The following is a 15,572-nucleotide window of genomic DNA, read 5'->3' as shown; positions in this document are numbered from 1 at the left end:
AAGCCTTCACCTTTCCCCCCACAGGCACCCTTGGACTTTCTAATTTAAGCCTCACACCTAGGCACAAATAGAGTGTTCTGAGGGCCACGGGAGCTTCGGATAGGCGAACACTATGCTGTAAAGCACGCTAGGACCCCTTGAGAAATACGCTCGTCTTGAGCTATCACACGCCTTAGTCTAGTTTTGACCATAAGTAAGGGGGTAAAAACGGGTTGAAAACAAGACAAAAACAAGTAAAAACGGGGTGCACACCTGAGAAACCACTTGTGTGGGCTTCAAGGGTAGTTACCAATGCCCGTAGGACACCCACATCACATGCATCTATGCTCTGGTCGGGTGCTAGAGTTTGAGCAACTAGAAAGTGTTTCAGTTTATGCAGGCTCACACCATCCCTCCAGGTTAACATCTTGGCCTTCAGTTGGAACCCAAGATCCACGACGAATAGCAGCTAGTGACTCGTCCTCTGACTCTGAAGTCATGGAAGGGCATCCTACCCAAAACTCTGAGGAAGCAAGCCAAAACGTGCCAGTTTGGGCCCCACAACCCGGATCTCGCATGTTTAGTCATCTAATAGAGACCTTTAGTAGAGCTACGCGACAAGTGAAGTAAACGAAGGAGGTGGGGAAGTAGATTCGCCATTCACATCTCATGTACCCTACCCTCCCAAAGAGTATCCATGTGGATATTCTACCCACTTCATTTAATGAAGGCCCTACTGAGCTACCACCTTTTGACGCTCTTCCTAAAGTAGAGGCCCCTAGATGTCAAACCACAAGAAGTGACATTGAGTCCACTTCGAGAGAACCTTTTGGCACGCCAAGTTTAGATGGGATATTTCTCAATGAAAATTGGGAATATGACCTACACACGGAGACTCTGATTGACCTATACACGGGTTACACATACCATGTAGGTTGGTTAGAAGTCATACGATCTACATCTAGTGCCACCAATCTAGATGAACAACAACAAATGATATGTGAAGTTATCCATAGAATTATCCAATTCGAGAGGCAGAATAGGGGAGTGAACCTAGTTTCAATTGGCCCTATGAGATTTTTGGATACGGGCAAGGCTAAACAACCAACCCTGTCACAATCGGTGAGTCCCGTAGATCCTTCGTATGTTGTTTCGCCTGGAGTCTCAATGCAAGTTGAGCCCACGAGCAGTAACTTTAGCTTTCCAACTTTGGCTCAACTTTCCATTAGGGAAACCACAATGCCTACTCCGATGATGAGCATGACGAAAAGTGCACTCGTTATCACTGTAGTTAGTACAACACTGCTACCTAGTGGTACAGTACCTACAACAGTGCATACCAGTGCATATCGACCATATGTACCTATCGTACTCATGATCATGTAGCTCCTACGCCTCCTGTTATGCCAATGGCGTATGCTCCACGAATGCCTTATTAGAACCCTTATCCAAGAGGAGCTGTGCCTAGTCACATATCATATCCTGCGTTAGCTGCATACATACCAATACCAATGCCAACTCCTGTCAACCAAACCATCCCAGAAGTTCCTCCACCAACTATGCCTGCTCATTTAGGTAATCTAGCAGCGTTTGCTCAAATGATCGGATGATCTATTGCGAAAAACATGCATGGCATACCTGAGAGAGAGAGCCTAGAAGTAAGGCGGTACAAGTTGCCAAGCTCACTTAGAACTTCAGTGGTATAACAAAGATGTTAAGAAGCACATTGAAGTTTTTGAACATGTGTGCGATTCCTTGGAAGAGCACAATGAGCTACATAAGTGTAAAGCCTTAGGCTTAACCTTGAGTGGAAAAGCCGAAGATTGGTATCGAACTTTAAGGGTTAAAGAGCGTACTCACTATCCCACTCTCAAGAGATTGTTCTTGAAATAATACATACGTGAGGGTGTGCTTTGGGTTGTAGCATCTCAACTCCAAAAAGCTGAACGCGAGGAAAGAGAGTCAGTGAGGAAGGAGAGTCAGTGAGAGACTTTATTAGTCAACTAAAGCATCTAAATTCTCGTTGTACTCCCGACGATGAGTGCTTCAATAACAACCAACTTCTTGATAGATTCATCTGAGGATTGCGCCACGAGGACATATACAATGGCCTAGTCACATTAGAGGTCTTACGCCATGGGAAGCAGTCATCACTGCCAAAATGCAATCCAGATAGAAGACAACTTGATGATTGCAAGTAAAAAGGTGTCTTCAGAGACACAGTCTATTTGGATTCCCAAACGATATCGATCGATACCACCTAGCTCAGGAAGAGGGGAGTCACAGAAAGCTTCTAGCTCCTCATGCCATTCACACGTTGATATAGAAGTTTCTGCACGCTCTACACCTACCCTTGTCAATACCCACCAAGAAACCAATGAGTCTACGTCTCCCCTTGTAAATGTATCGTCGGAAGCCATATCCTCCATTCGTTCATGGGAGCGTACATTACCATCTCTGCAACTTGATGTGGCCATAAGAGTCATAAAAAACTATCTGCCCACATCACCACCTATAACCCACTTATGGACAAATTGGTTCCAAGGGGCTACAACATCATTACAAAAAAAATGATCTACCCAAGGAAGGGGGGAGCATGTACTCACGTTTGACATTCTATTGCTTCCTCCCTAACCTTCTCCCCTGACCATGTAACTCCCAAATTCAAGGGAATGTATATATGTAGCTTCATACACAAAAAAGAAAAGAAAAGAAAAGAAAAAGTAAAAAGAGCACATTAAGAGGAGAGTTATCCGCACACAATTAGAAACAAGATTGACCTGTCTTCATGAACCTACTGATGATGATATATCTGTGTTTGCAGATATGGCAGATGCACGAGCATCACACACTTCATCCACTCCCACCTTTGGTGAGAGGTATCATCTGTACCTTTCTCAAATATTTCACATGTGCTATCCTGTAATTAAAACCGAATTGGGTCATATAGATGCACTAGCCAACGAGGGAAATGTTGAGGAATTAGAATGGCTAATTCGCCTATTGACCACGACTGACTCCTACTCCGTAGAAGACGTATCCCCGATAGCCCGTCTTTACTTTTCCACAAGATGACTATCCTTGCATAGTTACATTCTTGACGAGTCTATGTGGATGGGAGGACGAAGAATATATATCTGATGATGAATGGTCAGATGAGACTTATGGCACTACCGAGGCTGATTTTATTTATTTGGATGATGCGGATAGAGGCTTAGCCTTAGGGCTAGAGCCAGAACTCTACAACATCCTCTTACCTTGATCCTCAGTATTAGTGTGGTGACTGGTAGGTAGGTTAGTGTTTTCAAGTTGTTTCTAGTTTTGTGTCCTTCAACAAGTCCTTATTTTTTCCCACTGATGTGCCTCTCGAAGTATAGTGCTTGTTAGTTAATTGTACAGGTTGAAAAGTTTGAGGTGGGTTCGCTTTCATAGTCCTGGGACTGCCGCAATGTTCATACATGGATATCTACATCAAATTACGGGCATTTCTCATCGAATCAAGGAGATCTCCAAAGTACAGGTGTAATTCTTCCATGCCCACTCTCTTTCATTTTTAATGTTCAATTAATTGCATGAACTATAATGCATGACCACACGGAATTTGTCAAGCACTACTTAGTTTTTGAACTTGAATAAGGTGTTAGTGTAAATCATTAATTGATTTTAACCTTATTTTAGATATTCTTGGGAATGCATGATGTCTTTAGTTAACCTTGAAATATGGTTGTCTTAGGTCTAGGGTTAAAACCATCTTAATGCTTGAACAACTTGGCCGTGTGTGTTGACCTCTAAGACATAGCTTCTATCCCTTTGTCGAAAGGATGTAAGAACGCATGATAATTTGGGAGCAAAAATCCAAAGAGATAAATAAAAATAAAAAAGAAAGGCCTACAAAAAATGGCAATGTATGTCTGTTATGTGCTTTCATATCGGCCTATCGCCCTATTGACACTTGGTAGGCGAGGAGTATTCCACTCCAGCAGACCGATGCCCTGGGTTGGTAGGGGTAGCCTTGCCTAAGGTGAGCTAGTAGATTCCTGGAGAAGGCCTTGTGTGGTAAACATAGAACCAGGGTCAATGCTAGTTTTGCTTTAGGGAGGTCACCATTGTTTGTAAAAATTATCACGTGCATAAAAGAAATAAAGGCAAAAGACTCCTATGACTCTGATGTTTCTTGTGTCCTTAGGCTCTTGGGATTAGCTTGTTCTTAGAATAGACACATTGTGGTCATCTGCTTATTTATTAAGCTTGGTAATTTTCCTTGACTTAGGCCAGTTGTAGACCTTGATTAACCTCCTTCGACACCTTGCTAACTCTTGAATTACTTTCAATAATTTTAAACTCCTGTTAATTTGCTACGCTAGCTCCTTAATGTGACCTCTTAAACTAGGTTCTCATGTCATACTTCCATTGTGGTCTAACACGCTTGATTTTATTTTTGATACACTCTATATCTTTTGAAGACCAAGCATGCTTTCACTCTACTTCCCTGTTTTGCAGATACAGTCTACCACAACAAACCCTGTCGAGCTTACCATACCATAGCTTCCGAGGACAGAATCTACATCAGGAAGGGGGGCATGTTAACATATAGCGGACATTGAGACGTATTACTTTTTACGTCATATAATTATTTTATATATTCTGAGTCATGGGCCGAGCTTGTCGGCACCACATGTAAAGGGTAAGGGGATTGGGTGATCGCCGATGAGAGGTGCACCTCGAATTTCATCATGATAAGGGTTAGGATCGACCGGCCATGTGTGGGCGCCCATGTGTGAACGGCTAGGTCACATATAAAAGTCAAGTGTAACCTAAAACCTCTCATTCTCTGAGTGTTGAATACAAGGAGTGCTCTTGCTTCATCTTCTCCATCTCCTTCTCCAGTGCGTGTGTGTGTGAGAAAGAGAGAGAGAGAGAGAGAGAGAGAGAGAGAGAGAGTGTAGCGATCGAGCATTGCGTGGCGGCATGACAGCGGTGAGGCGGTAGAGCGGTGGCGGCGGCTCCTTCTTCATTGCGGCGCGAGAATCCTTCACAAAATGGCGGTCTGAGCGATGAGTGACACACCATTGCTCCCTGTTTTGAGCTTGCTGGTTTCCTGGTTGTGTGCTTGCAGCCATTCGTGGCTCGTACACCGTGCTTGGCAAGTCCCTAGCTCCGACACATGCGATAAGAGCGCACAATTAGGGTGTGTAGAAATGGACTAACATCAACATTTTAGCATAATGAGAATGCAAGAAAAGTGATTAAGATTAATGACAATACTACTGAGGATTATGGTGTGTAGAAATGGACCAACATCAACATTTTAGCATAATGAGAATGTAATTAAGACTAATGACAACACTATAACATATTGACAAGATAAGAGATTGAGCAAAAAGCTCATGTATGATTCCATTAGATAGGGGCCTTCATTTAGGCTTGAGTATATCTTAACATTACTCAAAGCATGGCTACACTTCATATAATTTATTTTTATGAAAAACCATGCTAAGCGCTTTATGTAAAAAGATATGGGATGACCGAGCTTACAACATGTGTAATGTTGGCCATAAGCAACAAAGCCTAGTGTACAAAGAGCTAGAGAATCAATCTTGGGCCCCCAATTGTTAATGGGCAGCTGGCGATTGTAAAAAGAGAGCTCATGTATATAAATGAATTATGAAATATGAAAGATATACAATCCCATTAGCACAATGGAGTCTTCTTCTTCCCTTTTACTCTCGTGTGGCTATGGTGGTGTGGTGAGCTTGTGTGTTGATGCATACTTGCTTGCTTGAGTGTGATTGTGTGCTTGTAGAGGTGATGCTTCCTTCTTCTCCTCATCTTCTCTTCCTCCCCTATCTCTCCTCATATTCTCTTCCTCCCCTCTCTCTCTCTCTCTCTCTCTCTCTCTCTCTCTTCTTGCACACATGAAGGCATTAAGTTAGGAGTTGAGATTTTCATAGCTCCTTCTCTCATTGCTCTCTACCTAGCTTAAGGAAAGCTCCACTTGGGTGACACAAGTGGTGGTGGAGTTAGTCCCTAGTGGCTTCACGTCGAGAAGTCAACCATTTTAGGGTTGGCTAAGTGCATGTTCCCGAACTGACCCTTCCATCTTCTCTTCTTCCTCTCTCATGCAAGGAGAATGCTCATTTAGGTGAACATCTTTGGTGCCACTGCGAGGGATAGCACTTGGCTTAGGGTCCTCCACAATCTCTTCCTAAGCTAGAGACTTATCTTGACTAATGTCAACGCCTCCATCAAGCTCACCGTACCCCGTGGCCTCTTTCCATACCCATATGCTTCCTCCAAATTCATTACTGCCCCTCACCTACTTGGAATGACAAGGATGAATAGATGTTTACATGGCCTACAAATCCCTTCTTTGCCGTGCCATGAAACCATACTCCCCCCAAGGCCTCTTTGTACTCTATAGCAGGATCTACCACCACCAACTAGAAATCATTGTGCAGCCACCGCCAAATCCAAATTGATGACTCACCTTTGGCTTTCCCCCAAGATTTCACCATCAAAGTGGCTCGATAGGCCAAAGCCCTCTTTTTCTGATGAAAAGACCTAATGGGGCCCCTATGGGAGATGATGGAGATGACATAGAGGATGATGATGACAACACCAATGATTCTCCCACGTGTCAACCCACCTTGACCACAAAGGCTCCCCCTCTCAACCACTCCACCCAACCCACCCCCAACTGGTGACCACGAACATCCCGTTAAACCCCCCACCCTATGCCAAACTTCTCTCTAGCACTAGTTTTCTCCCTCTAACCTCCTCCCCAACCACGTTTCCCCTATTTCCCTCACCACATTCCACCCCGTCTCCTGTAACCTCGCCACCCCCTTCATTAACACGACCCTCGCCACCTTCCTCCCTCTTTCTTGGATTGGGCCCGTCGCTCGCTGCTCCCCCTAATCAAGCTTTGTCATTGGCATGCCTACCCATCCTCCTTGCTACCTCCATTGACACCACACCCTTTAGATTGAAAACCCCAACCCTTTGCCCTCTTTACCCCATTCTCCTAAAAGAAGGAGAAAGTCCTTCCTAATCCCCACAGGAAAAGGATGAGATGGATCCTCCACTTAATCCCCTCAATTAGCACGACCCTTTGGATTGCATGGAATTGGAATAGGTTATCCAAATCTTGCTTGGCCACCAACTCTAACATGCACCATTGACAAAGTTCATTGACCGTATGGACATTCATGTCCTTCGACTTTACATTAACACCAAGCAGGATGCCTGGAAAAGATAACTCCCGCATCCATGCTTGACCCATCATGTTTTATCTTATGGGCAAAAAACCTGTCTAGCGGCGCCCCTTTATCTTCAAGCCTCACATCTAGGAAGAATGCTACAAGGCCCCATGTCACCTCCACATCAACCCAACAGATCTCCCCATCCATTGTTGCTAGGCATGGGACTTGTTCTATAATGAACAATAGTATTACCGAAAGCTTCAATTTAACTTCACTTGGTTCAACCTACCCACTTCCAGCAATCCATACATAGAAGAACACATGATCACCCGGATGACCGCGTTCAATGCCAAGTATGAGCAGGTGCCCGACCCCACCATCATCGCCACCATCCTCCTCTTCCACTTGATCATCTCCCTCTTAGCAGAGTTCCCTACTTGGCACCACTATGATGAAGGAGCCCAAGGACTTTCCTTCGACATTAACAAAGTCCCCACACTCAAGAAACTATTTAGCTATTATGAGCGCATACAGTGGATGCCTGCCTAGCGCCTCCAGACCTTTGAAGACATGATGGAGAGAGCCTTATGGAAAAGCTACAAAGCTTTCCATCATTCCCCCAATACCTCAAAATGCGGTATGATTTTGTTTGTACCTACTCCCTCTACTACTGCCACACTGAACTTTCTTGCCAGTTCCGAGGACAGACTTGAATTAGGGAGGGGGCTATGTTAACCACAATGGTTAACATTACTCAAAGTGTGGTTACACTTCATGTAATTTATTTTTATGCAAAACCATGCTTAGCGCTTCGTGTAAAAAGATATGGGATGATTGAGCTTAACGATATGTGTAATGCCAGCCCCATGAGCAACAAAGCCTAGGTGTACATAGAGCTAGAGAAACAGTTTTGGGCCCCCAATTGTCAATGGGCGGTCAACCATTGTAAAAATAGAGCTCATATATATAAGTGACTTATGAAATGTGAAATATATATAATCCCATTATCACAATGGAGTCTTTTACTTCTTCCCTCAATGGCTATGGTGGTGAGCTTGTGTGTTGATGCATGCTTGCTTGCTTGATTGTGAGTGTGTGCTTGTAGGTGATGCTTCCTTCTTCTCCTCATATTCTCTTCCTCTCCTCTCTCTCTCTCTCTCTCTCTCCCCCTTATTATTGTGCACATGAAGGCATTGAGTTAGGAGTTGAGCTTTCCATTGCTTGCTTGATTGTGAGTGTGTGCTTGTAGGTGATGCTTCCTTCTTCTCCTCATATTCTCTTCCTCTCCTCTCTCTCTCTCTCTCTCTCCCCCTTATTGTGCACATGAAGGCATTGAGTTAGGAGTTGAGCTTTCCATAGTTCCTTCTCTCATTGCTCTCTACCTAGATCAAGGAAAACTCCACTTGGGTGACACAAGTGGTGGTGGATTGAGTCCCTAGCACCTTAACATCGGGGAGTTAACCCTTTTAGCTCCTTCTCTCACTTCTCTCTACCTAGCTCAAGGAAAACTCCACTTGGGTGACACAAGTGGTGGTGGAGTGAGTCCCTAGTGGCTTCACATCGAGGAGTTAACCCCTTTAGGGTTGGCTAAGTGCGTGCTCCCGAACCAACCCTTGTATCTTCTCTTTTCTCTTCTCTTCTTTCTCTCTCATGTAAGGAGAATGCTCAAGTAAACAATCTCCATTAGCCACTAATTATTACTCATAAACTTGATTAAGCCATTCCTTGATCCTACCTAGATTTAAGGACCGCCTCCCTTGAGGTGAGCACCCACTTGGTTTGGTGTCTCTTCTCACCTAATTCTAGGTGCCTTCTCTTGGGCACCCTTTGGGCTAGACATTCCACGTTCTCCTTCACATTCGATTCTCCTTTGGACCTTACCTTAGTCCTATGACTAGTAAATCTGTTGCTTCATTTGAGGGTCACATAACACTCCCCCTTTCTCCAAACATTCACCCGACATCACTTGATATTTTCAAGAGGGAAGTTGCTCCCCCTTTGTCCAAACATTCACCCATCCTAGTTGCATGCATTGTAATAGGGAAGTTTTACCAAATCCCCTTCCCTTAAATTCAAGCTTCTTGCTCTCGACTCAAATCAATTTTCTCTCATGGTCACTATCATATAATAAATGATAACAATTGCTAGGTTAGAATTGATGTTGCTAACCTAACATCAATGCCATGTTAGCATTGATCTTGCTAGGTTAGCATTGGTGTTGCTAACCTAAAATCAATGCTAGGTTAGCATTGGTGTTGCTAACCTAAAATCAATGCTAGGTTAGCATTGATGTTGCTATTTCTATAATATCCATTGTATCTTACACAATTACAACAAGATTTCTATCATCACCAATGCTAACCTAAAATCAATGCTAGGCTAGAATTGATGTTGCTATTTCTATAATATCCATTGTATCTTACACAACTAGACTAGGATTCCTATCATCAAATAGAAAAATGATTAGCAAACACACCAAAAAACTCAAAAAGTGAAGATACCTGTATATGGATACATACACATCAAACACATGCACTTGGTGCCTCTTCTCACCTTAATCTAGGCGCCTTGTTTTCTTGCTCTCGACTCACGTCAACTCTCATGGTCACTATCATATACTAAATGATAACAATTGTTAGGTTATCATTGATGTTGCTATTTTTACAATATCCATTGTATCTTACACAACTAGACTAGGATTCCTAACATCAAATAGGTGAATGATTGCTAAAGTAGTATATAGACATCAAACACACCAAAAGACTCAAAATGTGACGATATTTGTATATGGACACATACATATCAAAAACCGATGTGCATATTACACAATGTTAATGACTAGAATACATGAAATATCTAGATCTCATAAATTTCTTTAAAAATACACAATTCCAACATAAATCATGTTTGTTGTTTGGTACTTGTAGTAGCTAGGAAGCCCATCTTGGAGCACACATGCACTTTCTTTCTTTTTTTTCTTTTTTTTTTTGGCTCCAATGCCATCTTGGAGCACACATGCAATTTTGCTTGCTTGTTTTTTTTTTGGGCTCCAATACTTCATTATATTAAATTTAATGACCTTTTTCCACGAGATTTGTTTTATGAGTAGCATAAGATAAGAAGTTGACCCATGGGTGGGAGGAAGAGTTGTGTGTTAGAGTGTGTGGGTGGGGGGGGGGGGGGGGGCGGGGGGTTCAAAATTATTTTCTCCTTGGCAACCTTACTAGGGGTTCTTATGGTTGCATAGTAACCAAGTTAAATTTGTAGATTTAGGTAGTATCAAATTGTTTACAAGAAGACATTGTGTAAGGCATTAGGCAAGCTTGATCTAAATTAAAACTTTATCTAAAATTAGGATTTTGCGAGTATGACACAATTTTTAATTAAGGATACTTATTGTATTCAAAATATGCATTTGAAAGTGCTTATTTCCACAACTTTGACACTTACACACTAGCTCATGCACCACACATATGTTCTAGCTAGCCTTTTTCTATGCTTGAAACTTGCTAGCTCTTTTATGCATAACACATTTGTACCATTTGACGTTTAGAAAAAATGCAACCACTCCTAGACCCAAGGTTTAAGCTCACCCACATATAAACATAGGATTCAAGATCACATTATTTTCATCAGCACCCTCCTTGATCTCATAATCATAGACCACATCCTAACATATAGGGTCAAAGAGTAATGGACTTTACTTGCAAGACAAGACTCCAAAGCTCATGGCTTTAATCTCCATGGATATACAAGATCTCCTAAAATAAGCGTTCATTCCCATGTTATGATGGTGAGGCTTCAAGATCTCTAGTCTATATGCTATTGGTGGGTTGCTTCTTATTCTTCCTTTTTGTCTAGTATTCCTTAACCCAATGGCTAACCTTGTGATAGGAGGACCACTTCTGGATTCCTTTAATCTCATTAACCTAAGATGACCTAGATGAGCTTATATAAGGTAAATCAATACTCTACATCCCCATCAAAAATGCCAATATCAATGCATATTTAGATGCATAGTATAATCATTTGAATAATATCCCATTGATGAAGAATATATTATGTCAATGAACAACAAGCGGATGTTGCTACCAACGTGAATTACCAAGTGGTGGGACAAAAACTACATAAAAAAAAGAATGTTTTTTGGAAGCTTTAAAAGCCCCTTATTGGTTTTTTTTAAGCTTTAAAAGCCTAAATGATAATTTGTTTCCAAGCAAAAATAAAATAAAATCCCTTTGATGTTGTAGTGATTTTGGTGATAATTGGGGGGATACTTACTACTCCTACTAGTCCACAAATATTAGCCTTTAAGTCTTAACATCTTACACCATTAGGTTTTACTCAAAGTAAGGTACTTTAGATGTATACTTAACGAGCCCTTAAAAATAGTAAAAATTCCTATCTCCAGCTTGCCATAATGGCTACGTGAAAATAATTGATTGATTTACTGCTTATTAATAGCAATCTACAAAAAATCTGCTTATTAATGGCCATTTCCGATTCCTTTTGTTTCATTGTGCACCGATTCCTTTTGTTTCATTGTGCACCTGTGAGATGGCCATCTTTTTGATGTTACAGTACTGTAGCTTATCTCTCTTATGTGATGACTATAGTCTACATGGCAATTAGCTTGCATGAGTCTGAAATTCTCGTTCGCCTATTCTTCTTGGACTTAAGAAAATTGGTTGAGAGACCCATTTTAGCATTTCTTTCGTAAATCATGAAATTGTCTATTTTTCTCTCATATTAGCATAAATTTTGCCATAATTTTACTAGACGTTGAGAAGCATAAATTCCGTGCCTCTTTAACAAATGAAAAGTGTTTTCTCAGGAAAAAATTATTCGCAACATTTTCCTAAATCTTTGGATTATTAATACATGATTCTCATAATGACTCGTCTCTTTCTAGTGGCTTCTCTTAACGGTCTTTGTTCTTTGCAACTGCATGTAGTATTTCCCAACACTATGATGCATATCCAAAGTGATTTAGTTCGTCCTAATATCTAAAACCTTTGGATGGATGTCTTTTGTGTAAACTTTTAAATGAAGTAAAATGTGAAGTGTAGGGGACCGCACTAGTAAGGAAAGAGTTGTCTTTTGTCATGTAGTGTACATGGTCCTTTTCTGTTTATATATATATAAATAATTATTATTGTTCCCAAAAAAAACCTTTGGATGCATGTAGGTGAGGAGTTTCTCCTTGGTTTGCATGATATTATCTTCGAATTTAACAATACTTGTGTTATGATGCTTCTAACTTTTTGTCTTTAATGCCATTATAATTACTCTTATGAAGATTGAAACTCCACTCCTATTCTAATTAGTTTCCTATGAAAACCCACTTAAATGGAAATTGTAATTTTTAGAAAATTTTCGAGCAATTACACATAAGTACAATGACACAAAATTGAAGCCTCTATCCTTTACATATCTTCTTGATTTTCTATCATTTCAACTTGCCTTCTACTTGGCATCAAGACCCATGCATTGGGCTATAATGAAAATCTCATTGTACCACTTATCATTGTGCAAGGGATCCTATGTTACATTGGGCTATAATGAAGATCTCATGGTACTGGGATCCTATGTTGCATTGCTAACACAAACTTCTCCTCATTGTGCAAGGGATCATCCTATGCTGCATTACGAACACAAACTTCCATGTATTGGCCTTGATCCCTCTCGAATACGATTTCCTCCTTGTAGAATTTGCAAGGCGCTTGTGGCTGATCCACTTAGAGGAGGGAGAGCCCACCAATGGCCTTTGCTTGTAAATTAAGGACCCCAATGCCACACCCTCTTCCTTAGTGCGTACTCCCATGAAATAGAATGCCACCTATGACAACATCACTATTAGCTTATAGAAAATCTCTAAAAAGTTTCTCCACTTTAGCTTTATGATCTTTTTGCCAAACGTGCACATAGAGGCAATAAACACCATAGGGACCATGCGGATGTGCGAATGACTATGATTCTTCTTGATAAAGATAGATGAATAGTGTGGCTCGGAGATGTATGTCCCTTTCTTCGTTAGACTTATGTGTGTAGTCTAGTTACTTAGTACAAAAATTCCTTCCTAGCCTGGGGGATTCACTCACAATAAAGGGGGACGTCACTTGCATGCATGAACCTCAAGAAAACCCACTATATATGATGCTCATAAGATGATAACATCCCCGTATTTAAGCTTATAAGGATACCTTTAAAAATGACTATGTTACTCCCCTTCCTTATATCTATGTTTTTTCTCTTGTAGTTACACACCCCCTCTCCTTAGATTAAAGTATGTTACTTTGAACCTATTGAGTGAACATAAGTACTTCATGCATGCTACCAAGAAATAGATGTTAAGTACTAGTAAATCATTACTGTAAATCAACCCCCTCAGAGGCCCCCTCCCCCTAACTTAAATTTAAGATTTAGTATTCACCTAAATACATGGCCTTACCCCTACCTTATAAGCTTATGCCTCATTTCATAAAACCCCCCTCTTGTACACTCACATGATATCATATGTTTTCTAAGAGTGAATCACCCGCGCTTTCTAGTAGCGAAGCCATGCTGGGAAGTGCCATTATACCTAGCCTTTCCTAATAGCCAGCTTGAACTTGAGGAGGGGTGCCACTAATAGAGGACAAGAAAGCCTCGGATGAGATCTATCTTCTGCATGTACTACCATATTAAAGTCCCCTGCAATGACTACATCTCTTCCCTCTATAACTTTATTCCATAAACTTGTATGGGCATGAGAATCATCAGGAGCATAAACACACCCAACCGTCATAATCCTTCCACACTCCTAGGTTCAATAAAGACGAAGTTACCATGATCATCACATATAGTATTGGACATGGACCACATTTCTTTGACCCAAATAACAATTCCTCCTTCCCCTTGTTTGGGGTATGGGTGGCCAATGCAGTAGCTCCATCCTGGCATGGGTTGATGCAATATCGTCCCCCCTTTTTCAGTCTCTCCAAAGCATATAAAGTTAACATTGTGACACTTTTAGTTGTTAATGCAAGCATTTCTCTTTCTTTGAGAGCACATGACTCACACATTCCATGCCAAAATTGTAAACACATCCTTGTTTATGTAAATAAGATTTAATGCATGGGGTCCTCCCTCACATCACTAAGCATGGAAAATTTGTTGTTTTCTTTAAGGCCCTTGTTTCGTGCCTCCTTCTTCTTGAGGGAAACACGTGCAGGGTTATGATCATCCACATTAACATCCCTAGGTAGTAACTAGAACCACGAGGAAAGTGGATTAGCTTAGAGGATGGGCCATCATTGCCTTCCTTTGGAATGTGCTTAATCTTGCTTTCAAGAAGTTATTGCCCTTGAGGTTGCCATAGCTTTCACAAGATGAGTTCTTCTTCGTGATACCTGAGGCTTGGGAGGCTCGTCGACTGAGAAGGGTCATTGTTGCTACTCTTGACTTTTTTAATGTTTTTTCTTCACTTGCCTTGTGTGGGCAATCTTAAAGTGGTCCTCTTATATAGTGCATGCCAAGGAAAGGGCTGAACTTAACTATGAGACATATATCCATTCCATCTAGCATAAGTAGTTCAACAATCACAGAATGCATCATGCCCTCTTGCTTGGGGGGGGGATTTTTTTTCCCAAAGTGCCAACTAGGAAAGTATAACCAAACATGGCATTGGTGGTGCATGGTATTTTTTGGCAAAAAAGAGGGAGACAATGGGGATTGAATAGACGAGCCCTCTTTTGTAGCTTGGAACACAATGTCACTTGTGAGGTTCATGTCTTATTTTGTGCTATCATATGGGTCACATGTGGTTTACTTGACTACGATATGCTCTTTCTCTCACATTCATCTCCCAAATTTTCTATATAATGAGTGAATAATTTTCTTTGTAAGATTAAAGGAAAGTTCCATAGATTAATTTTTATATAAAAAATGAATCAATAAGTTCTTATAAAAAGTTGACGATTTTTTTCCGTCGAGACAGACTAAATTTTTCGCCCAACAAAAGTGAAAATTTTGTTCATTATGGACCAAAATTTCTATTTTTTTGGATGAAAATTTAACTGTCACGATAGAAACGTCAGTCTACCACATAGAAATTTGGATTGAAGAATCCACTTTGTTAGAATCCAAACTAAAAACTGTGTTTTTGCAAAGACTATAAGTCTAAATCGAACTGTTAGATCAAAACAAAGTAAACTAATAGATTGTAGTACTCACTATCGTCTAAAATTTGATCGTTTGGATCATTGGATTTCTATCTAAATCTAGAAACATCTTTGCTTTCAATAAACCTCTTCTATGGCCATGGACTCCATATTCATACCTGTCTTAATATCAAAATGTGCTCTTTTTTTCCGCCAAAAAGTAAGAATCCCAAGTTTCCCACTTTCATCT

This window comes from Cibotium barometz, chromosome 43 (genome assembly GCF_041138505.1).
Source record: "Cibotium barometz isolate CiBa-2024 chromosome 43, ASM4113850v1, whole genome shotgun sequence".
NCBI classification, from domain to species: Eukaryota; Viridiplantae; Streptophyta; class Polypodiopsida; order Cyatheales; family Cibotiaceae; genus Cibotium; species Cibotium barometz.
The sequence above is the reverse complement of the archived record's forward strand: the minus strand, read 5'-3'. Positions refer to the sequence as shown.